General features: G+C 46.5%; 1 long non-coding RNA gene across 1 annotated transcript in view; it reads right to left on the reverse strand.

The window, feature by feature from the left end:
* Nucleotides 1-3,583: 3,583 nt before the first annotated feature.
* LOC146203169 (uncharacterized) overlaps nt 3,584-22,040 on the reverse strand; it is a 58,466-nt gene continuing 40,009 nt past the window's right edge. The window contains exon 3 of the long non-coding RNA XR_014702336.1: nt 3,584-3,701. This is a non-coding gene — a long non-coding RNA (uncharacterized LOC146203169). The remainder of the gene's footprint in view (nt 3,702-22,040) is intronic.

Consider the following 22,040-nt stretch of genomic DNA (forward strand, 5'->3'; position numbering starts at 1 on the left):
GCGCAGATAATATAGCAACAAATGACGACACATCTATGCCTTATTCCTCTTGTGTCGATGCGTGGCTCGCTAATGAATAAAATTGTATTTATAAATAAAATAAATAATGTGAAACTGCTGAATAAAAAACAACAGTTTTAATAGGAAGCGGGTTATTGAAAATTTTCAGAGAGCATATCTATAAGGGCCATGTACTGACCGCATTTTCTGACAATGGGAGGGATGCAGTTTGGTGATCTGAAATGCAGGTGGAGTGGCATACCCCGCATATACCTCAAGAACGAAGTGCGCAATAACAGCTGTATTTTGCCTGTGCTTGCCAAAGGGGCTGAAACGAGCGTTGTGAAAAGGCTGCAAATGAAATTGAGGACCGCGCAGAGAGGCACAGAAAAGGAAAAACGATAGAAGCTACGTGAAGAGACGAGAACAGATCGCCGACGAAATGACTGTGAGCTAATGTTATTAAAGCGGAAATTAAAAAAAAAATGAAATTTACATGGGCAGAAAATTCAGGACCGAGAGCAGACAATCGGTGTTATTTCAGGACACCGTAGTGAATTGCAAGAAACTGCAAACGCTGCAGGGAGCGACACATAAGCACGTGGACGTAGGAGATTGAGAAATGGAGGAAGTGTGTGTGTGTGTGTGTGTGTGGGGGGGGGGGGGGTGATGCAGTGCAGGGGTGCTTAGATGTCGGATGGAGATGGCTTCTTCTTCAAGTGAACAGTAGCTGGACTGGTGATGACGGTGAAGATAAGAAAAACCAGCATTACCAATAAAACAGGGATGCAAATAAATATGTGGCGGCCTTAACTTCATTACTTGAGTCTGCGTGCGCACTTCGTTATCAATATTCCAAGCCAGATGACTGTCAATGGATTCTGTCAAATTTGGCTTTCGGATGTGATTTTGTGCACCGGTATCTTGTTCGCCAGTCACAACGATCAGGACCATCAGGACGACATGTGCCATAGTACCTTATTCTGTTACACGACAACTAAAGTTTTTGGCGCTTTTTAAAGCGCTAAGCCTAGCATCCAGAAGGGCGCACCCAGTAAGGCTGTTTGGTTTAATTTAAGAGCTCTGCTTGAAAGCCCAGAGATATAGATTTAGTTCTCAGACACTCTACCGCGGTACTTGTCTATGCGACGTGTCCCGATCTAATCAGAAGTCGATTCGTACTTGTCTAAACGCCGAAAGATGATGTCGCTGAAATAAAGCGGCTTATCGAGATTAGAAATTCAATGCGCTTTGGAAAGTCCGCACGAGTGCGCACCTAACCTTGTTAAACAATCGCGCCAGAGCAGAGGAAATGGTTCAGCCGCTTTAAGTATTCGCCACATTGTGAACAGAGTGGCCTCTCTACAGAGTCTGTCGGAGGTTATGCTTCTGACCTTTCATATTCGGAATAAAAGTACCTTTGATCTTTTATTTAATCACCTAAACTTCTTTCAGCACTCGTTTCCTGAGTCAGCATTTTTGTCAAACGTTCACTCACTGATTCCTAACCTACTTTCGTACGAAGAACGCTAATGATGGGCGTCTAATTACATTCATTGAGAGCAGGCTACAGCGAAGGATTAAATAGATTTGGCCTCCAAAAGATCAATAAGTGAAAGCAGCTCTGGTAAATTTAACCGCAGCTATAACATGAACGCGATAATTACACACAGTACTGCGAAATCGATGAACTAAACAGAGATAATGAGTCAATTACAATTGTGCAGATTTTACAAATGTCAAGTGAAGTACTTGAAACACACTGCATACAACTGTTTAGAGGAGCCAGCAACGTGTCTAGCGCAGTTGCCCGAATATCGCTTGAAGACGCGAAATAAACAATCAAATGTAAGATGAAAAGCGTCTCGAGGCTACAACTCCCCGTTTCGAAGCAACAGTCAAAAATATGCTGCGTATACGCTATCGTATTTGTGGATTTAGATGCCATTCTTCTTACGAGCGATGAGCGGCTACTACTTCAAAGGGTTGTTGAACGATAACTACCGTCATTCCACATTGCATCAAAGGACATTGAAATTGTAAGGAAGTTGATATGTGGACTCTTGCCAGCGGACGCAAATGATATTGCCATTGGTGCTTCATATAAGACCTTTAAAACAATTCTAGCCCCTACCTGCCACCAGGGGAAAGTGTCGCCCAGGTTGGCGTGAGGCATAAGTGATGTAGCCGTATGGCCCTCGCACCTCCTAATTGAATAGGGGCTCACCTGCTGCGACTTGAAATACAACATGTTTTGCAAAACATGGCAGCCAATATCACCCCAATCAATCAACAGCTTTGTTTTGCTCAAGAAAAATCATGGCAGTGGAAGGAGCTGCTTGGCAGTGTGACGACGGTCCAGCCTCCTGTACAGCCTATATTGGGACAGAGCAGACAGTTGCATGAAATTAGGTAATAGTCTTTTAAAAAAATTTAATTGGATAGTTCTATTTCAGTGTGAGAAACAAAATTATTCCGGTTTTAACACTGTTTAAAAGGCAGATCGTTACAAGAAAATTCCGAAAACGGTCTTGCATGGCATTGACATATTTTACACTGAGGGCATTGAATATGTATTGTAGCGTATGTCTTATTCTTTGTTTTACGTAAATTTCATGGGAGAAGGGAATAAGCTATGTTGACTGATATCTAAATGAATATGTGTTTGTATATTTCGTTAGATTTTTTTCTAAATTCATAAATTTGTCAGATTTTCCTTCTACTGCACTTTGTAAGTCCTTAAAAAGTCCTAATTGTAATGTCCTTTAATTTGAGCATGTTATGTTTAATGAAAAGTGGGCCTGTGCGTTCCAGAAATTAAGTATTTTCCACAATGTGGATAGCTCACTTTGAATAATGGAATCATGGTTAGTTTGCTTACGTTCGACTTTAAGCATGGCCCCAAACTAGAGAGTAGTACCGTAACTGTGAGTTGAATAGTGCATTATTTTAAAAGGTTCCTGATTATGACTAAGAGGTTGTGACGGTTTGTGTTCAGCAGGCCTAAAATTTTGCTTGATATTTTTAGCGAAAAATTAGCATGCTTCTTCTAGGACATTTTTTGAGAAGAAAATACCCTGAATTTTCACGCATTTTTCTATTTCAAATGTGTAAGGTTCGCAAGTGATGTTAGAAGGTGTTACGTGTAAGATTGCAGGTGTACGAGAGATAATACACTTGGTTTTAGATTAATTTGGTGTCAATGGGTTTTTCTTGCACCACTTTTGCAGTCTGTGACAAAAAAAAACTGCAATTTTTTTTTTTTATTTTCCGATATTGCTCTTGGCAAGAACACTTTGCAGTCTTCAGCCTAAAAAAATGTAGGGTTTGTAAATTTTTACAAAGGCATTGAAGTGAAAAAACTAAATAAAAAAATGGGTGCCAATTTGCTCTGTTGTACAACTACAGATTGAATTTTTTTTAAAGGACACTGCAGCGCTTTTCGTAGAAATCGAGATTTTAATGGCTTTTAACGGTTTCTCACGAAGCGAAATCGACTAAATAAATTTAGGCAGACACAAGCGCAATTGTCTTTTTTTTTTTTTAATTAAAATATGCGACCGGCATTGCCGGCACCTCGAGGCACGCTGCGGGCCGCGCCGCCGCCTGCGATTGGTCGAGCGGTCGTGACGTGGTTGTGAGGACCCGAGACGCTGCCGATATGCATCCTGCGCTGCGCTTCTTGTAGATCGCAGCCGTCACTGGGGAAGGGGAAGGAGAGAAGAAAGAAGGTCATGATGGGTGACGATGTGGGAGAAAGCATATGAAATACATATACAGACACAGTAGCTTGTTTTACAAGCGCGAATCAAGTCCGCTGGCGCAAAAAAAAAAAACGGCAAAGAGCACGCACTGCCTGGACACCCTTCCCCTTGTCCTGCCAAGCGCCCAGCAGCAGTTCCTCCGACAGAGACCTCTTGTCCAAACGCTTCAAGGAAGCGGCTAGCACACTTCTTTCGCATGCATACACATGGGCACACCAATAATATATGGTCCACAGTCTCTGGGATAGTTGAACATTCCGGCGAGTCCATCTGTCCAAATAAATGTAAGTACTTGTGCGTGAAAGCCACGTTTAAACGAAGTCTATGTAGTAAGCATGCCTGATGACGCGGAATATCACGCGGAACATAAAATTTTAATGTTTGATCGAGCCTTCTTAGACGAATATGTCGGGCGTCTGGCTGGGCCCAGTAAGCTGCTGTAGCATTATTCATACAACTCGTAAGAAGGCACGTCGTGTCACCTCTTGAAAAAGGCACAGCTGTTTGGAGGCCATTGATGAGTGCGCTTTTCGCTTCAACATCGGCCTGTTCATTCCCATGGAGCCCGCAGTGGGCAGGGATCCATTGAAACATTATCCTGTGGCCTTGCAGCCGGGCAGATGTGAGGAGCTCCATAATGTTTAGTGCCAGGGACTGATAGGCAGTGTGGCGTAAGAAGTTTTCCAAAATTTGTAATGCAGTTTTTGAGTCCGTGAATATACACCATTTTTGAGGTGGTTCCATACATATGTAGCGAATAGCTTCCCGAATGGCTACAAGTTCAGCAGCGGTTGATGTAGAGATATGTCCCAAAAGGGAATGCAGAGTCGTTTTCTGAGTTGGTATGACCACAGCTGCAGCGGACGCCTGTGCTGACACAGATCCATCGGTGTATACGTGAATATGAGGATATTCTGACCAGATGTGCGCCAGAGTAAGTTGTTTGAGTCCACTAATTGGCACCACTGATTTCTTTAGTATTCCGGAAACACGAAGGTGAACCAAAGGTTTATCCATCATCCAAGGTGTTTGGGCGGGACGATATGGGAGGGCATATCCTGTCGGTACTTGCGACTGATGGCAGCGGAGTGCACTTGTAAAACTGTAGTCCGGCCTTTCATCCAGAATCTTGCTGAGTGAGTGAAAACTGTGCCTTGTAAGTTCTCGTAAATATACACGAAGTGGTTCGTGTGACAAGTATATGGACATTGGGCGAGCATGTGCCTCTTCAATTGTACCTTTGTTACAGGTGCATCTAGGCAGACCAAGGCACATTTTCAGTGCCTGCGATTGTACGCTCTCTAAAGTCCGCAAGCATGAAATGCTCATACTAGAGAGTACAGGAAGACTGTACCGGATGTAGCCAACAAACAGGGTCTCGTAAAGCCGTATTAAGGAGCTCTCAGTTGGACCCCATTTGATGCCAGCTATGTAACGAAGTACATGGCAAAAATTAATTAGCCTTTTCTTCACCATAGTAACATGTTTCGACCAAGTTAGTCGTCGGTGGTCAATAATTACTCCCAAGAATCTGTGCCTGGAGACGTATGGTATTACGACTCCATGAAGGGTAATTGGGTAGCGGCTGACACATTTCCCCGTAAACGCAATCACAGCACACTTTTCTGCCGCTAAGTATAAACCTTGACGCCGTAAGTACATCGATGTCGACGACACAGCTCGTTGCAATCTCGCACGTAGTTGTGGGCGCGTCGAACCAGAGGCCCAGATGCAGATGTCGTCAGTATATGCACTTATGTGGATGTTAGCTGGCAGTTCACTCACCAGGCCAATTAGAGCAAAGTTAAATAAAGTTGGGCTGAGGACTCCTCCCTGTGGAACTCCATGACCGACCTGAAAGCGGGTAGTATCTCCTTCAGGCGTAGTCATGTAAACAGAGCGGCCACTGAGATAGCTTACAATCCACAAGTACAGCCTGCCACCAACTCCCACGTCGTCAAGTGCATCAAGAATAGCATCATGTAGGATGTTGTCGTAAGCTCCCTTTATATCTAAAAAGACAGCAGCGACTAGTCGACGGTGACGCTTTTCGTGTTCTACTGTCGCCACAAGGTCGATGACGCTATCAATGGAAGAGCGTCCGCGGCGAAATCCAGACATCATATTCGGATAAAGATCATTACTCTCTAGATACCACTCCAGTCTTGTCAGCACCATTCGCTCCATAACTTTTCCAACACAGCTTACTAGGGCAACTGGCCGGTATGAGGTAAGTTCGAGAGGAGGCTTTCCAGGCTTCAAAAGAGCAACCAGGCGGCTAATCTTCCAGTGTTCAGGAACAGTACTAGAAGCCCATATATCATTGAAGTAATTAAGTAGTGCAGTTCGGCCATCCTTGCCTAGGTTTGATAAGGTTGTATAAGTAATCCCGTCAGGACCAGGTGCAGATGAATGCCGACAAGAAGCAAGAGCGGCGTCTAATTCAGATATTGTAAAGGGCACGTCGTATTGATCATTCGGCGAAGGTGGCGCGAAAACCTCTGAAATTGGTAACTGTGCCTGGTTTGTGCCCACAACCATTTTACAAAAATCTTCAGCTACGTAAACTTCATTGCGGCTTTGATAAAGGGCCAGGGCACGAAAAGGGTGCCTTTCTCGCGGAGGTGTGCGCACGCTTCTTGCAACATGCCAGATACGCGACAGGGGCTTACGGGGATCCAGTGATGAGCAGAACTGCCTCCAACGTTGTCGTCCTAACCTCTCCAGGTGGCGTAGAACGTGTCGTTTAGCTTTGCGAGAAAGTGCGAGATCTTGCGCGGATTTCGTTCTTCTGTACTTCCTTTCAGCTCGCCGACGGATCGCGCGAAGTCGCTCGAATTCCACGTCGATGCTCTACACTGACATCGGCACACAAACATAGCGCGTGTTCTCACTTAGAGAGGAAGTAATGAGGCCCTCTATTCGAGATGGTGACCGGGGGTCCACGCTGGAAATCTCCACCGATGCCCTAAAGGCGGGCCAGTCTGTGTATTGCATACGAGGCGAAGTAGCAGGTGCAAACCACTTGATGCATACGTACGTTGGTATGTCATCACTCCCATGTGTTTCCATATCACTACACCAAGAAACAGAGGAATGGAGGCTTCTGGAAACAAACGCCACATCCAAGCAGCTGCTGTAGGTTGTTCCGCGTAGAAACGTCGGTGAGCCGTCGTTTATATTGACGAGATCTTGCGCATGCATAAAGTCTGCAAGGTCTCTTCCTCGATTGCTCATTATGGCACCACCCCACTGAGGGTGGTGAGCATTAAAGTCCCCCACAATAATACGAGGAGCTGTACAGCACTGGACTGGATTGTTTAAAATAGATATGACTTGTCCAAGCCATCTCTCGGTGGAATATAGGCGCCAATTACAGAACATACTCGTCCTTTCAGGGTTAATGTCAAACAAATGTAGTGGTTCGTGCTGTGGGGCTGCAGAACATGGCGGACGTGCGCAATGTCTTGGCGTACACACACCAGCACTTTGCTTGTTTCGTCTGCTTCTCGAGACCACAGCAGAACATATTCAGAAAGGCGGAAAGCGGCGGGCATGTTGGGCTCACAGATCACAATCACGGGAAAGCGGTACTTCTGTACCCGCTGCTGGAAGTCACTCAGATGACCACGCAGGCCTCGGGCATTCCATTGCATCACTACACTGCGGCGCAAGTGCATCGTCACAGAGGTGGCGTTAGTTTGTTGCGCCATTGTGAATTATTGCAATGCCACCAAGAGCGGCTCAAATGCGTCCAAAAACTGAACAGCAATCTTTGCTGTTTGCGTGTTGATGCTGGAGAGCAACCAGCTGCTTCAGCATTTCTTTCACCTGCTGGCTGTCGAGGTTGTCGGAATTTTCAGCACGTATGGCAACCAAACTGGAATGAGGCCTGGCGATGGCCTTTGATGGTAAAGCAGGCCACTCAACATCAGAGGCGGCAGGTAATACAACAGCTTCTGTCTGATCCTTGGCCTGTGACATTGCCTGTGACATTACAGCAAGAGTATTCTTAACGGGATTAGACTCAATCTGTTGTGGCACCTGAGCTGACGTTAACTCTGAAGTTGACTTATCCAGGCTAGGGTTGCCTTCCAATTCCTAGTGTCAGCGTCGGGAACGGTGTTTGCTACGACGAATAAATGCAGCCGCTTCTTGATGAGTCGAGTTGTCTCGCACCATCTTCTTTAGTATACGTCTTTCGTTCCTAATTTTAGGACAGTCCTTAGCGGTTGCTTTATGGGCACCCGAGCAGTTCGCACACTTGATACTCTCCGTCTGGCATGTGTCACGAGGATGCGTACCGCCGAATCGACGACAGGATACCTCGTTTCGACAAACGGCACTCACATGTCCGATCTTGTGGCATTTGTGGCACTGAACAGGTCTTGGAACGCACATCCGAACTGGGTGTCTCACATAGCCCACTTTAACGTGGGACGGGAGGGATTCAGTTTCAAAGACTAATTTAACGCACTTTGAGCGGCCGAAACGATGAACATCCACAATGCGCGCCGTAGATTTCATCAGCGTGAAGAGATCGCTTTCACTTATATCGGGGTCAACGTCGGTGATTACACCCGCAGTAGTCTTCTTCCCATGTGCAAGAAAGGAACGGACCGGCATGTTGCCAAGCGCACCAATTCCTTTCAGCTTGTCCACTGTAGCCTGGGATTTGATATCCACGGTGAGGACATTCTTCCAGGGATTAATTCTGACTTCGTCAACTTCACCGGGAGCCAGCTGGTAGAAAAACTTGGTCAGGTGCTGTCTGTTTATAACATTCAAATTCGCCGATGCCGTTGTTGGTACGAAGGCCACAGAAAAGATCCCTTGCTTTTCAGCATTCTTCTTTGGTGTCTCACTCATTATTGATGTTCGGCGCAGCTTTCTTTTCAGGCGGCACGACTGTACAGGCGTGTAGCTGCTGTCAGAATCCATCTCAGTCACTGTGGAGTCATCTGCCGAGTCTGGAAGCTCCATGTCCGCCACGTTGAGGTGACCCGTCGAGTACGCCGCAGCATGTTCGATGGTGGCGGGTGGGCACAGGGGTCGTGCGCCCGCCATCCCGAAGGAGATCACAGATAGCTCACAGCGATATAAAATTCAGAAAAATGGAAGAGCGCTAGCTTCAGGCGTTCGGAAACCTCCACTTCTTCTTCCTTGCCATGCGAAGGGAGGCGCACATGCAGTCAGTCTTTGCCAAAAGTAACCAAGCGATAGTGCTTTCTTCTCAGTTTGATAATTTGCTGTAGCACCCTGAAGACAAAAAGGTCTCGAATGGTACCAAAGCACTGAATGTGAGCTCGAGAAGCGGTGGCGTAGCGGTAGAACATCCGCCTGACATGCAAAGGAGCGGGGATGAAATCCCGGGGCCACGCAATTATCCACCGGAAAAACAAATCCGCGTGTCGATGGAATTGCACAAAAAAGTTTGGGGTGCAACCTGATGACGGTGAACACTTCCGGCAACGCACTCCCTCCCCAGAACAGGAGTTCGCCACCCTGGTGCCGTAATCGGCCTCAACCTCCCATGATTAGTTCCACAAAACCCCGGCCCTCAGTCACCAGCGGCTGCGGAACAACTGACCACGGCGGCGGTCAGACCTGTGACGCAGCAGGGGGTGCTAAGAATTCCTGGCTCCGCTGGACAGGCCGCCATTGGAAACTGACCCTGACAACGTTTAACGCAAGAACCCTAGCTAGTGAAGCTAGTTTAGCAGTGCTGTTAGAGGAACTAGAGGGCATGAAATGGGATGGCATAGGGCTTAGTGAGGTTAAGAGGCAAAATAAGGCATACACTGTACTGAAGGATGGGCATGTACTGTGTTATCGAGGTTTACCGGAGAGGCGAGAACTATAGGAGTAGGTTTCCTTGTCAATAAGTATATAGCGGGTAATATAGATGAATTCGATTGTATTAATGAGAGGATGGCAGGCATCGCAATTAGGCCTAATGAACGGTATAAACTGAAGGTTGTACAGGCCTATGCACCTACATCTAGTTATGATAACCAGGCAGTTGAAAGCTTCTACGAAGATGTATAATGGGCAATGAGAAAAAGTAAAGACGCAGTATACTGTACTAATGGGCGACTTCAATTCCACGGTAGGGAAAAAGTAGGGAGGAGACCAGGCAGTAGGTGAATATGGCATTGGTTCTAGGAATATCGGGGGTGAGGTACTAGATGAGTTTGCAGAGCGTAATAGGTTGAGAATCATGAATACCTTCTTCAGCAAACGGAAGAACCGGAAATGGACTCGGAAAAGTCCTAACGGGGAGTCTAAAAACGAAACTGAATTCATACTGTGTTCAACCCCCGCCATTATGCCAGATATAGAGGTAATTGGGAAAGTGCGATGTAGTGACCGCAGGATGGTGAGGTTCCGAATTAGCCTAAATCTGAAAAAGGAACGCAACATATTAGTAAAAAAGAAACCCATCAACGAATTAGCGGTGAGGGGGACGGCAGAAAAGTTCATGATCTCGCTACAGGATAGATTTCAGCTCTAACCGAGGATGGCGACATTACCCTAGAAGCAATCAACAATAATTTCAGAGATATCATTACTGAGTGCGCTGTAGAAGTAGGCGGTAGGATAGTGCGAGAGGATACCGGTAAGCTGTCCAAGGAGACGAAATATTTGATTAAGAAACGTCAGAGTATGAAAGCTTCCAATCCAACAAACCAGATAGAATTGGTCGATATATCAAAGCTAATCAATAAGCGCAAGGTGGCCGATATAAGGAAGTATAACATGAAGGAAATTGAGCATGCTGTAAAGAATGGGATAAGCCTTACAGCAGTAAAGAAGAAATCGGGTATAGGCAAAAAGCCAGATGTATGCGCCAATGGACTAGGCGGGCAACGTCGTCACGAATATGGACAAGATAGTCAAAGTAGCCGAGCAGTTCGATACAGATCTCTACAGTAGCCAAAGTAGTCAAGACCGTAATGAGATTGGCGGTAGGGAAAAACAGTCAGACGTTCCACCAGTGACGAAGGACGAGGCCAAGAAAGTATTACAAACTATCAAAAGGGGAAAATTAGCTGAAGAGCATCAGATAACTACAGAATTGTGGAGTCTAAAGGGGGAAATTAGCTGGAGAGCATCAGATAACTACAGATTTGTTGAGAGACGGGAAGGGGGGGGGGATATCGTGCTAGAAAAACTGCCCAGCCTGTATATGCAGTGCCTAGTGTCATCAACGGTACCGGAACAATGGAAGAATGCAAACATTATCCTCATTCATGAAAAAAGGGGACGCTAAGGACCTTAAAAATTACAGACCAATCAGCTTACTGTCTGTTACGTATAAGATATGTACTAAGGTAATTGCTAATAGAATCAGGACAACCTTAGACTGCAATCAAGCAAACGATCAAGCAGATTTTCGGAAACGCTACTCTACTATCGATCATATTTATACCATCAACCAGGTGATAGAAAAATTCTCGAAATATAACCAGCCCTTATACATAGCATTCATTGATTACGAAAAAGCATTTGACTCAGTAGAAACCTCGGCGGTGATGCAGGCATTGCAAAATCAGGGGGTAGACGAGTCGTACAGGAAAGTGCTGGGAGATATATATAGTGGCTGCACAGCAACCATAGTTCTGCATAAAGAAAGTAACAAAATTCCCACAAAGAAAGGTATTAGGCAAGGAGATACGATCTCCCCAGTGCCATTCACAGCTTGCTTAGAGGAAGTATTCAGAGACTTGGAATGGGAGCAGTTAGGGATAAGAGTAGATGGAAAATACCTCAGTAATCTGCGATTTGCGGATGACATCGCCTTGCTAAGTACCTCGGGGGATGAACTGCAAATAATGATTGATGACCTAGACAGGAAAAGTAGAAAGTTAGGCTTGCAAATCAATATTGTAAGGGGTATTGCGCCAAACGTCCAGGCAACGCCCTGAGCCTAGAAGACTGTCGAAGTCCGAGAGCGGTCCGAGCAGCGGTCTGAGCGCGGTTCCAGGCAACCAACTTCGTCGTCTACGCCAACTAGCCACTGATTGTCTCCGCTTCGTCGTCGACTATAGTTTGTATCACTGCCCCCCTCCTCTGTAGCATCGACTCGATGCGACGCGGTGCTACTAGGAAGAAGTCAGCGAAAGGGTGCACTAAAGTGTCACAAGCACCCCGCGGCGTTAACGGAAAGTTCAGTCATGCACGATCATGATAGGGCTTCAGCCGAACCACGTGCACGACTTCAGGACGCTGTGGCCTTCGGGATGGAGCTGAAGCTACGGGAACAACGGCATAGGTGACTTCACTGATACGGCGAACAATCTCGTAAGGGCTGAAGTATCGGCGTAGTAATTTTTCAGATAGGCCGCGATGACGAACAGGTGTCCAAACCCAGACGAGGTCGCCCGGCTCGTAAGTGACGAATCTTCGGCTGAGGTTATACCGAGCAGCGTCATTCGCCTGTTGTAGGTGTATTCTGAGGCGTGCTAGTTGCCGCGCTTCCTCAGCACGCTGAACAAAGATGTCGGCGTCAAGTTCGGCGTCAGAGCCGCAAGAAGGACTAACTGGCATCATGGCATCCAACGGCGTGCTCACTTGGCGACCGAAGACAAGTTGGAACGGGGTCAGTCGCGTCGTCTCTTGAGTGGCGGTATTGTAAGCGAAAGTTATATACAGCAAAATCGCATCCCGATGCAGAACATCGCATCGCGATGTTCTGCGTCCAGATACATAGAAATCATGTCGGTGAGGGTGCTATTGAGGCGCTACACCAGCCCGTTGGTCTGAGGGTGATACGCCGTCGCACGTCGATGGCTAGTGTGAGTCAGAGTCATGACGAACCGGATTAGGCGAGCCGTAAAAGCTGTTCCACGGTCAGTGATTACCACGGCGGGGGCGCCATGACGTAGGACAATATTATGAACGAAAAATTGAGCAACTTCGGCTGCAGTCCCTTTAACAAGGGACGCGGTCTCTGCGTAACGTGTTAGGTAGTCTGTCGCGACGACTATCCAACGGTTGCCAGACATGGACTTCGGAAAAGGACCGAGAAGGTCCATGCCCACTTGATGGAAAGGGGTCTTCGGCGGAGCAATAGGCTGAAGAAATCCAGCGGGTTTCAATGGCAGAGACTTCCGACGTTGGCAGTCACGACATGAGCGTACATAGGCCCGCACCGATGGGAGTAACCTGGGCCAATAATACTTTTGACGAATTCGTGCAAGTGTACGGCTCACCCCCAGGTGGCCGGCGGTGGGTTCATCATGACAGGCTCTCAATATATCTCGGCGCAACTCTGAGGGCACAACAAGGAGAAACGTCTCTTCACTGTTAGCGAAATTTCGCTTGTAGAGCACGTTACCACGCAGAGTGAACGTTTGAAGCCCACGATGAAAAACACGGGGGCCAGTCGGAAAAAAACTACAGAACATTTTCTGATGTTACGACAGAATTTCTGTGCGGTTTTTGACGGAAAACCTGCGGTAACAACAGAACATTCTATAGTAACATCAGAAATTTCTGTAGTTGCAACAGAAAAGTGCAATAGAACTACAGACAACAGAAATATACTACAGAAATACTACAGAACTACAGAAAAGTACTACAGAAATACAGAAAAATCTGATGGTTACGACAGAACTACAGGATATTTTGTCGTATTTTTGACACAGTTCTGTAGTTTTTTTCGACTGGCGCGGAATACGGGCGTCGACGCACTGCAGATAGTCGACGAGTGACGCTAACTCTGGGTCCATTCTCTGCCGCTGCGCCATTTGGGTTGTACTAATAGCCCCCAGAAAGGGAAAATCATCGGCCGTTTCTTCTCGACATATGGCGATGGGCGAGCGCGCAGACAGTCAGCATGCTGATGCTTCCGTCCTGATTTGTATACGACTGTTACGTCATACTCTTGTAATCTAAGGCTCCATCTACCCAATCGTCCTGAGGGGTCTCTGAGGCTCGCGAGCCAGCATAATGAATGATGGTCGCTTATAACGCTGAAAGGTCGGCCGTAGAGGTATGGCCGGAACTTGGTGAGGGCCCATATTACCGCCAGACATTCTTTATCAGTTGTTGAATAGTTGGTTTCGGAGCGGGTAAGTGTTCGGCTCGCGTAAGCGATGACCCGTTCTGCACCGTCTTGCCACTGAATTAGTACTGAACCAACCCCAACGTTGCTGGCATCAGTGTGAACGTCAGTTGCGGCGTTTTCGTCAAAATGGCCTAGTATCGGAGGATTCTGTAGGCGGCTGCGAAGCTCAAAGAAAGCGGCCTCTTGTTCACTTCCCCACAGGAACGGTCATCTCGAGTCAGTGTGGTTAGCGGTTCTGCGATGTGCGAAAAGTCTCGTACAAAGCGTCTGTAATAGGAGCACAAACCTAAGAACCGTCGAACCGCTTTCTTGTCAGTGGGGTGTGGAAAACCAGAAACGGCAGCTGTCTTTTCAGGGTCCGGGCGAACACCTTTTGCGCTGACCACGTGACCAAGGAAGCGAAGTTCCTCAAAGCCGAAGTGACATTTCTCCGGTTTGATTGTCAGGTTGGCGTCTCGGAGAGCTTTTAACGCAAGGCGTAACCTTTCTATGTGTTGGTCGAAGGTGGTGGAAAATATGACGACATCGTCCAGGTAAACCAAACACGACTGCCACTTCAAACCGGACAGAACGGTGTCCATCATGCGTTGGAACGTGGCCGGTGCCGAACATAGGCCGAACGGTAGCACCTTAAACTCATACAAGCCATCAGGTGTCACGAAAGCCGTCTTCTCCCGGTCTCTCTCATCCACTTCTATTTGCCAGTACCCACTTTATAGGTCTAGCGACGAGAAGTATCGGACATCTCGCAGTCGATCGAGTGCGTCGTCTATGCGGGGAAGTGGGTAAACGTCCTTTTTAGTGACGAAGTTAAGTTTCCTGTAATCGACACAGAACCGCAGGGTATTGTCCTTCTTTCTGACGAGAACAACCGGCGAAGCCCACGGGCTCGTAGACGGCTGAATGACATCGTCGGAAAGCATTTCGGTGACCTGTCTCTGAATCGCTGCTCGTTCCGTTGGAGAAGCGCGGTATGAGCGTTGGCATACGGGGCGCGTGGTCTCGTCTGTTATTATACGGTGCTTGGCGACCGGAGTTCGGCCCACTTTGGAAGACGTTGCGAAGCAGTCTGCAAAATCTGCCAAGACAGCCGAAAGAAGATCCTTCTGAGCCGGCGATAACTCGGTGTTTATTTCGACAGGTGGCAGAACGTGACGAGGTCCAGTGTCGTCTTGAAGGGCTTCTTCCACGGTGCACAAATGTGGACACTTCGTGACGTCTTGGAGGAAGGAGATCACCGTGCCTTTGACGAGGTGCTGAAATTTGTTCGAAAAGTTGGTGAGCAGAACGGTAGTGCAGCCATCCCGTAGTTGGACGAGGCCTCGGGCAACAATGAGACCCCTCTCAAGCAGCAGCGGGATAAGACCCTCCGCCATGCCCTCAAAGTCATGAAATAGGTCATTCTGCACGCGCATTACGACACTGCACCGTGGTGGCACCGTAACATCATCCTCCACAATACGCAGAGCATGGCTACAGGGATCGCGGGTGTATAAGCGTGCCACTGCCCGTTTGGTCGAGAATGTGACTCGTGCCTCGTGTAGGTCGATGACAGCACCGTTTGCCTGCAGAGAGTCGAGTCCCAAAATCAAATCTTTCGAACATTCGCGCAAGACAACGAATTCCCCGACGTAGACGAAACCGCGGATGCCAATTCGGGCTATGCACCTTCCGGCAGGGCTAATGAGGTGACCTCCAGCCGTGCGAATGCTAGGGCCCAACCTCAGCCGACTGTCCACGAAGGCGGCGACTGAGTCGCTGGTGGACCGGAGTCAGATCCTTCGTGAAGCGTGTAAACGTGGGAAAACGTACCCAGCACCTCCACCAGACTGTAACGGGTATTGCGCCAAACGTCCAGGCAACGCCCTGAGCCTAGAAGACAGTCGAAGTCCGAGAGCGGTCCGAGCAGCGGTCTGAGCGCGGTTCCAGGCAACCACCTTCGTCGTCTACGCCAACTAGCCACTTACTGTCTCCGCTTCGTCGTCGACTATAGTTTGTATCAATATGCAGAAGAGTAAGGTAATGTTCGACAGCCTCGGGAAGAAACAGCAGTTTACGTTAGGTAGCAAAGCACTGGAAGTAGTAGGCGAATATGTCGACTTAGGACAGATAGTAACCGCAGATCCGGACCAAGAAAAAGAAATAACAAGAAGAATAACATTGGGATGGTACGCATTTGGTAAGCACTCGCAGATTATGACTAGCAGCTTACCGGTGTCGCTCAAGAGGAAAGTATACAACAGTTGCATCTTACTTGTACTCACCTATGGGGCTGACACGTGGAGGCTAATCAAGAGGGTCCTACTTAAGTTGAGAACAACTTAGAGGGCTATGGAACGAAAAATGGTATGGGTAAGATTAAGACATAGGAAGCGTGCAGAGTGGGTCAGAGAAATAACAAAGTTACTGACATTCTATTGGAAATTAAGAAGAAGAAACGGGCATGGGCAGGACATGTAGTGCGAAGAGAGGATAACTGATGGTCGCTTAGGGTAACAAACTGGATTCTGAGGGAAGGAAAGCGTAGTAGGGCGCGACAGAAAGTTAGGTGGGCGGATGAGGTGAAGAAATTCGCAGGGTTCAAGTGGATGCAGCTAGCACAGAACCGGGGTAACTGGAGAAATATGGGAGAGGCCTTCGCCCTGCAGTGGGTATAGTCAGGCTGACGATGATGATGATGTTCGCTGTAGCCGCACTGGTCCCGGTTAGCATCCCTCAGGGGCCAACATGGCAATAGCGTACTCGCAATCGATCATCGGGGCGCATATGAAAAATATGGTTCAAGTAAGCGCTTTTTGCTGTAAAGTTGTTGCGCACCTGTAAGAAAACAAAGGCAGTATCTTTTTTCGAGAGTTCCCATGTTTCGATAGGTCGTTTCAAGCGTTTCGGAAGAGACCACTATCGCCGCTCCTCTGATATCTCATGACACACTAACAATTTCGTAGAACCGATACTGGAATTGAATAATATGGGCTATCATGCATATCAAACTTCACAGCTCATCTTGAGGGCACTCTAACACAAGAGAACTGCCAAAATGTTCAATGCGGGGTCAATCGCAGGCTCAAAATAGTGCTTACGCATTAGCAAGCATAGGCTGCACCGCGGCCCAGTATGAACAGCAGAAACAAAAAAAAAAATAAAACAAGGAAGACAGTAGACAGTATAGTTTACTCAGCGATGAGACCGTGAGAGAAAAAAAAAGAACATACAGTGCTTGTAATGCATAATATTTTGCCTGTTTCTCAAGCTTTTGAGCCCCTCCTTGCTCTGTCATCGCATCGCTTCCCGAAATGTTTACATACAAATAAGAATAAATTACCAGCAAGATAATGTCCTCGCTGCTGCGCTTGCCGGTATTGAAGCTTGGTCGCACTTTCTTCCTTGAAGGTTTCTGCTACAGCTCCGTGTTCAGCGAAAATTACTCCCACGGTAGCAGAGCACCACCGAAGAGCCGACGCTGGTAAATGTGCCAGCGATTTCAAACTCGACATGTTGAAATGATTCCAGTGCCCAAAATAATGCGCATAGGCATCCAGAACATTAGTTGGAAGTCGTGAGAGCAGGCAGCAAGCTGCAATGGTCAAGAAGTTGTAACTGTTACAGCGACAACAATGGGCCTGTACATCGAAACATGAAGGCCCAACCTTATGAATGCAATCATGACCTAACGTGCAAAGATGTTTCTAAATTCCCCAGTCAGGTACGTGGCCGAGTGGTTAGAGTAGAAAGCTGCGGATCCGAGTTCGAAGCCCACTAGTGCTGCAGTTTCTTTTCTTGTCTAGTTTTTATTTTTTCGCTTTTTTTAATGTAGTGTAGATGCCTCGTTACTTTTCAGCTTTTACTTTTTATCCGAGGCGTTTTTTTTTCTCCTGGCGATCAGTGCGGCGCGTGCCAGTATGCCGCGCGTCCCAGTACGTCCAATCTCCAGCGTCATACTGGGCCCATAATCAGGTATGGCACTGGGCCGCTGGGACCCGGTGGCACTGGTTTTTGCAATAGGGATGCGGCAGTGGAATATGATATTTTAGCTTTCATATTTGCGTTGATCCACAGCAGTATATTCGCAATATTGCTTTGCATGGTTATGCTCGAGCGGTAACTATACGGGAAGCTTGACGCAACAGATAGCAGAGACTCGTATCTGCTGGTGGAAACCCTCCTTCCGAAAGGGAATTACCCAGAATTCGCTCGTGGTCAATAAAAAAAAAAAATCGGGTACATGCCCGCTTCTCGCTCGCGAATTTTTTCGCGCGAATATACGTATTTTCGCTTAAGACAATATATATTTTTGCCATAGGTGTTTATATATTGCTAGAAAATAGCACTGCCAGGTGCATTGCTGCTGCTCTCAGAATCCAACATACTAAATTCAGCAATTATTGCAGTTTCCATTGCCCAGTAATATGGTCGGCGTGAACTTGCCCCTTTTCACAGAAGCGACCCACTGCGCTCAGAGCTTTTTGTGCTGCGGGAACTTGTGGAAACTGACATCGACGCGGCCGAGGGTGCTCGTACACCCGAAGGCACAGCAGTACCGCATGTTTGGATGGGTGTTCAACTCAAGCGACACGTTGAACTTCCGCAACCTCGAAACATGAGCAACAGCACGGGCTAAAAACGCACTCGGGCTGCTGGGAGCGCCTGGCCTATCCTCACGGTGACGTCACGCATGCCGGCGCGGATGAGGTTTCTCTCTTCACTCTCCTCCTCTCTTGCGCGGTGGCGCTCTGCGGTAAGTTTGAACGATGCGCTTTCAATCGGCGATTGCTCTGGCTGTTTTCGCAATAATCGTAAAAATAACTTCACAGACCTGACCAATTATGAGTCTACTTCAGCACAGTGGAAGGTGGGCAAGTTTGAAAACCCCGGCAGTGTCCCTTTAACAATGAATCGTTTAATTTTATTTCAACGTATTGATTGCAACCTTCTAGACAGGACCGAGCAAGTTGGCGCGAAATACCGCGAAAACCGTAGTGTGCCTTTTTTTCTAATAATGGTAAGTGATTAACGGGGTCAAATGCCTTGCTGAAATCTATATATATTCGTAAAGTTATGTTGTTTTTTCAAAGTTATCGAATATCGTCTTCTTTTCTACTAGAACCGCATTTTCTCTTGAGCGAAGTTTTCGCAAACTTAAATAATAATCCTTTATCATAATATGTTTTTGAAGAGTTTTCAATGTGAATAATAATAATCCTTTCAAGTCCTTTTGAAACTACAAGAATTCACACTAGTTAATAACTGCTCTAAGCTGTTGTTATGCCCGACTTTATGTATAACTATCACTCGGGCAACTTTTCTATTAGTGCGGAAAACACCAGTTGTTAAGGCTAACTTAGCGCAGGTGCATGCATTTTATAAGCCTTGTCGCTATGCCAGCTGAATAATATCAACGATTGGTATTTAGGCCTTGAAATATACGCGTTACTTCTGACCCACTTGTGGATTTGCGAAATAGGGTTTGTGTTAATGTGGTAATAAGAAGCATATTTTTTCGATGTCTAAAAAATTGTTACAATGATCAGCAAGCTTTGTCCCACTTCAACGCAGTCGATAACCAGGTTATGAATTACGCTTTCCTTGATATTCTTATTTAATAATTCATATAGATTCTTTCAAACCAAGTCATTATCCAAGGCAGTGGTTATCAAATAAGCGCGCATAGTATTGATGCATGCTTGGATTTTTATACATTTGCGTAATTTATTTTGTAACGACTTGAATTAGTTTACTTTCTCGTCATGAGTATCGACGAAAAATTCATACAGCTTGTTAATTTCTTTGGTAAGTCTGGCTAAATTTAGAGTTATCCGTCGTTTGCGCCACCGCTTGCATCTACTACGTGTTCTGAGTGTGAAACATAAAATAATTTCGCTTAAATATTTCTACAATCTAGTTATACGATGCACTGGATCATAGAATTGTTAAAAATTCATTCCTGTTGGTACGAACAATTGCCTATCGTAAGTATTTTAAGGTATATGCCGCGTCCGCGGTACCTAACTTGATTCACTCCGTGTTTTGAAGCGAAAGCGTCTCTTCACCTCGGGTCAAGGTGAGTGACGGCTCACGTTTGACCTTCAATGAATCAGAGGACGCTTGCTTGCCGCGGCGATTCCGCCGCTGGCGCGCACGCTCTCCCTGCCGCTGGTGCTGGAGCAGCCGCGCATGCGCTCTCGCGCTGTTAGGCCGCGTGTCTCGTCGCGCGCTTGGGTGCGGTTTAAACAGGAACGCACGCTCGCATAGGCAGTGCGCGCCTCGCCATGGATCCGAGTAAAGCTGGGTCATCTTCGAACGTATCGCAGAGGTCCTTGAAACGTCGTCAGCAGGCGATATGTTTTCCTTTTATATAACTAGATTTAGAAGAGTTGAACTTTCAGCACTTCTAAAGTCACTGTGTCGCTTCACACCATAAAAATGAGCATGCGGTCACTGATGTCAGAACTTATGAATCCTGATTTCAAGTTGTACAGGATGAATTTATAAGGAATAAATCTCATAATGACAATGTTAAAGGTGTTACCTGTGTTGGTGTGGTAACGACATTCTGAAAGTCATGGCAATCTAAAAGAGGTAAGCAATCTGTGGTAAGATATTTGTTCTTCAAAACTTCGAAGTAGATTTCCACTATAGTTTGCATTGAAAAGTAAATGTCAAAAGAAATACAGGAGCGTGGTATATCTTCATTTGAGGGTCTGTACATAATAAAACGTATGTTTATCCAGTTCTTAATGCATAGGACTTCATAGTCGGCGGAAATGGAGCTATATTTGTGTGCAGTTTTAAAACCCACACGTCTGGATTCAATATACACATCGCCTCTTCTACTTGTTTCTCGGTTTTGAAAATAATGAATTTTACCTCTAATCCCAAATAATTCACAGGATGCGTGGGGTATGGCTTCTCGTTACTTCAATAAAGAGAAGACAAACGTACAAAAGGAGTTTCGAAAAAGCCGACGTGCTTGCGTCACACATCACAACTTTCGCCCAACAAAAAAGCTAACTCATCATTTTTGGTGGTGCAATAAATTGTTCTCCAACACTTCCCGTCTTGAAAGCGACTCCTAAGGTAAAGCTTAGTACGTGTTCAGGAGATAAAAAAGGAGCACATCTCTGCCACTGGAAGTGTCCTCAGGCAAAAGTGTTCACGGACAAAAAGAGGGCCGGGATATTTTCTCGCTCACAGGACGCGTCCCCGCATTTGCCATGTGACTGTAATCCTGCTCGTCGGACCATCATATTATGTTCGGAAAACTTTCAATGTAGTTAGCTTGTTCTCTTCTTTGTTTTAGATTTCGTCGCCAGAAAGGCTGCTTGTTTTGCTTTCAAGTAATACCAACCAAAAACCAAAATCAACTAACTATAGCTATTCTCATCATATCCAGGTATAAGCACCATGACAGGCAAGGGATCGTGTCGCTCGGTCATCACCAAGTTTTCGCAAGCTTTTGTGAAGGGGCCGATCCTTTTCCCTGCCACCGACAGAGAAAAGCACCAATTATCCGCTGAACAGGCAACGAGACTAAATTTTTTTAATGTCGGCTGCTGAATTGCAATGACGGCGCTTTCTAACAGCGACAGCTGGCAAAGACTGTTTCGTCTTCCGTAATCGTGGCCTGAGGGTATTGCGTTGCGCTGTTCGAAAATGAGTACCCGCTTGAGCAAGAGAGATCTAGGGATTAAGTTGATGCTATGAATCGCTTAGCGGCAGAGAACAAACAACGCCGCGCGTTCATATTGGGGACAGCCCTGTTTCGGCTGTGCTTTCGGATTTTAACTGAAAAATGAAATGCAGCAATGTCTCCTGCATTTAGATGAAATGATAGTGAAAGAGGTTAGACAGTTGGGGGAGAGATAATGTGCACCGAATTTTATCTTTAGCGGAAGTAATAACATTCCAGACACGCGAAGATCGCTAAAGCAAATGAGTTTTACCACAAAAATTCCTTCTGAAAACAGTGGCACATGTGACTCATTGGTATGCTGGTAGGCAGCCGCCGCTTTGGGTTATACATGCAAGCAGTCAAACGTTTATTTAACAGAATTTTAACGAGGAGAATGTGGGAGCTTTCGCTCCCTCCTTCCTTTCTTTGCTTACGGCGCGGTTCAGGTGTCCACAGAGCAAGTGTGACAGATGCTGTGCCTTTCCTTTCCTGTGAACCAATCATTAATATTATATCTTAAAGAGGGAGCTGGGAC

The sequence above is a fragment of the Amblyomma maculatum genome, chromosome 1 (genome assembly GCF_055883805.1).
Source record: "Amblyomma maculatum isolate TAMU_Amacu chromosome 1, ASM5588380v1, whole genome shotgun sequence".
Taxonomy (NCBI): Eukaryota; Metazoa; Arthropoda; class Arachnida; order Ixodida; family Ixodidae; genus Amblyomma; species Amblyomma maculatum.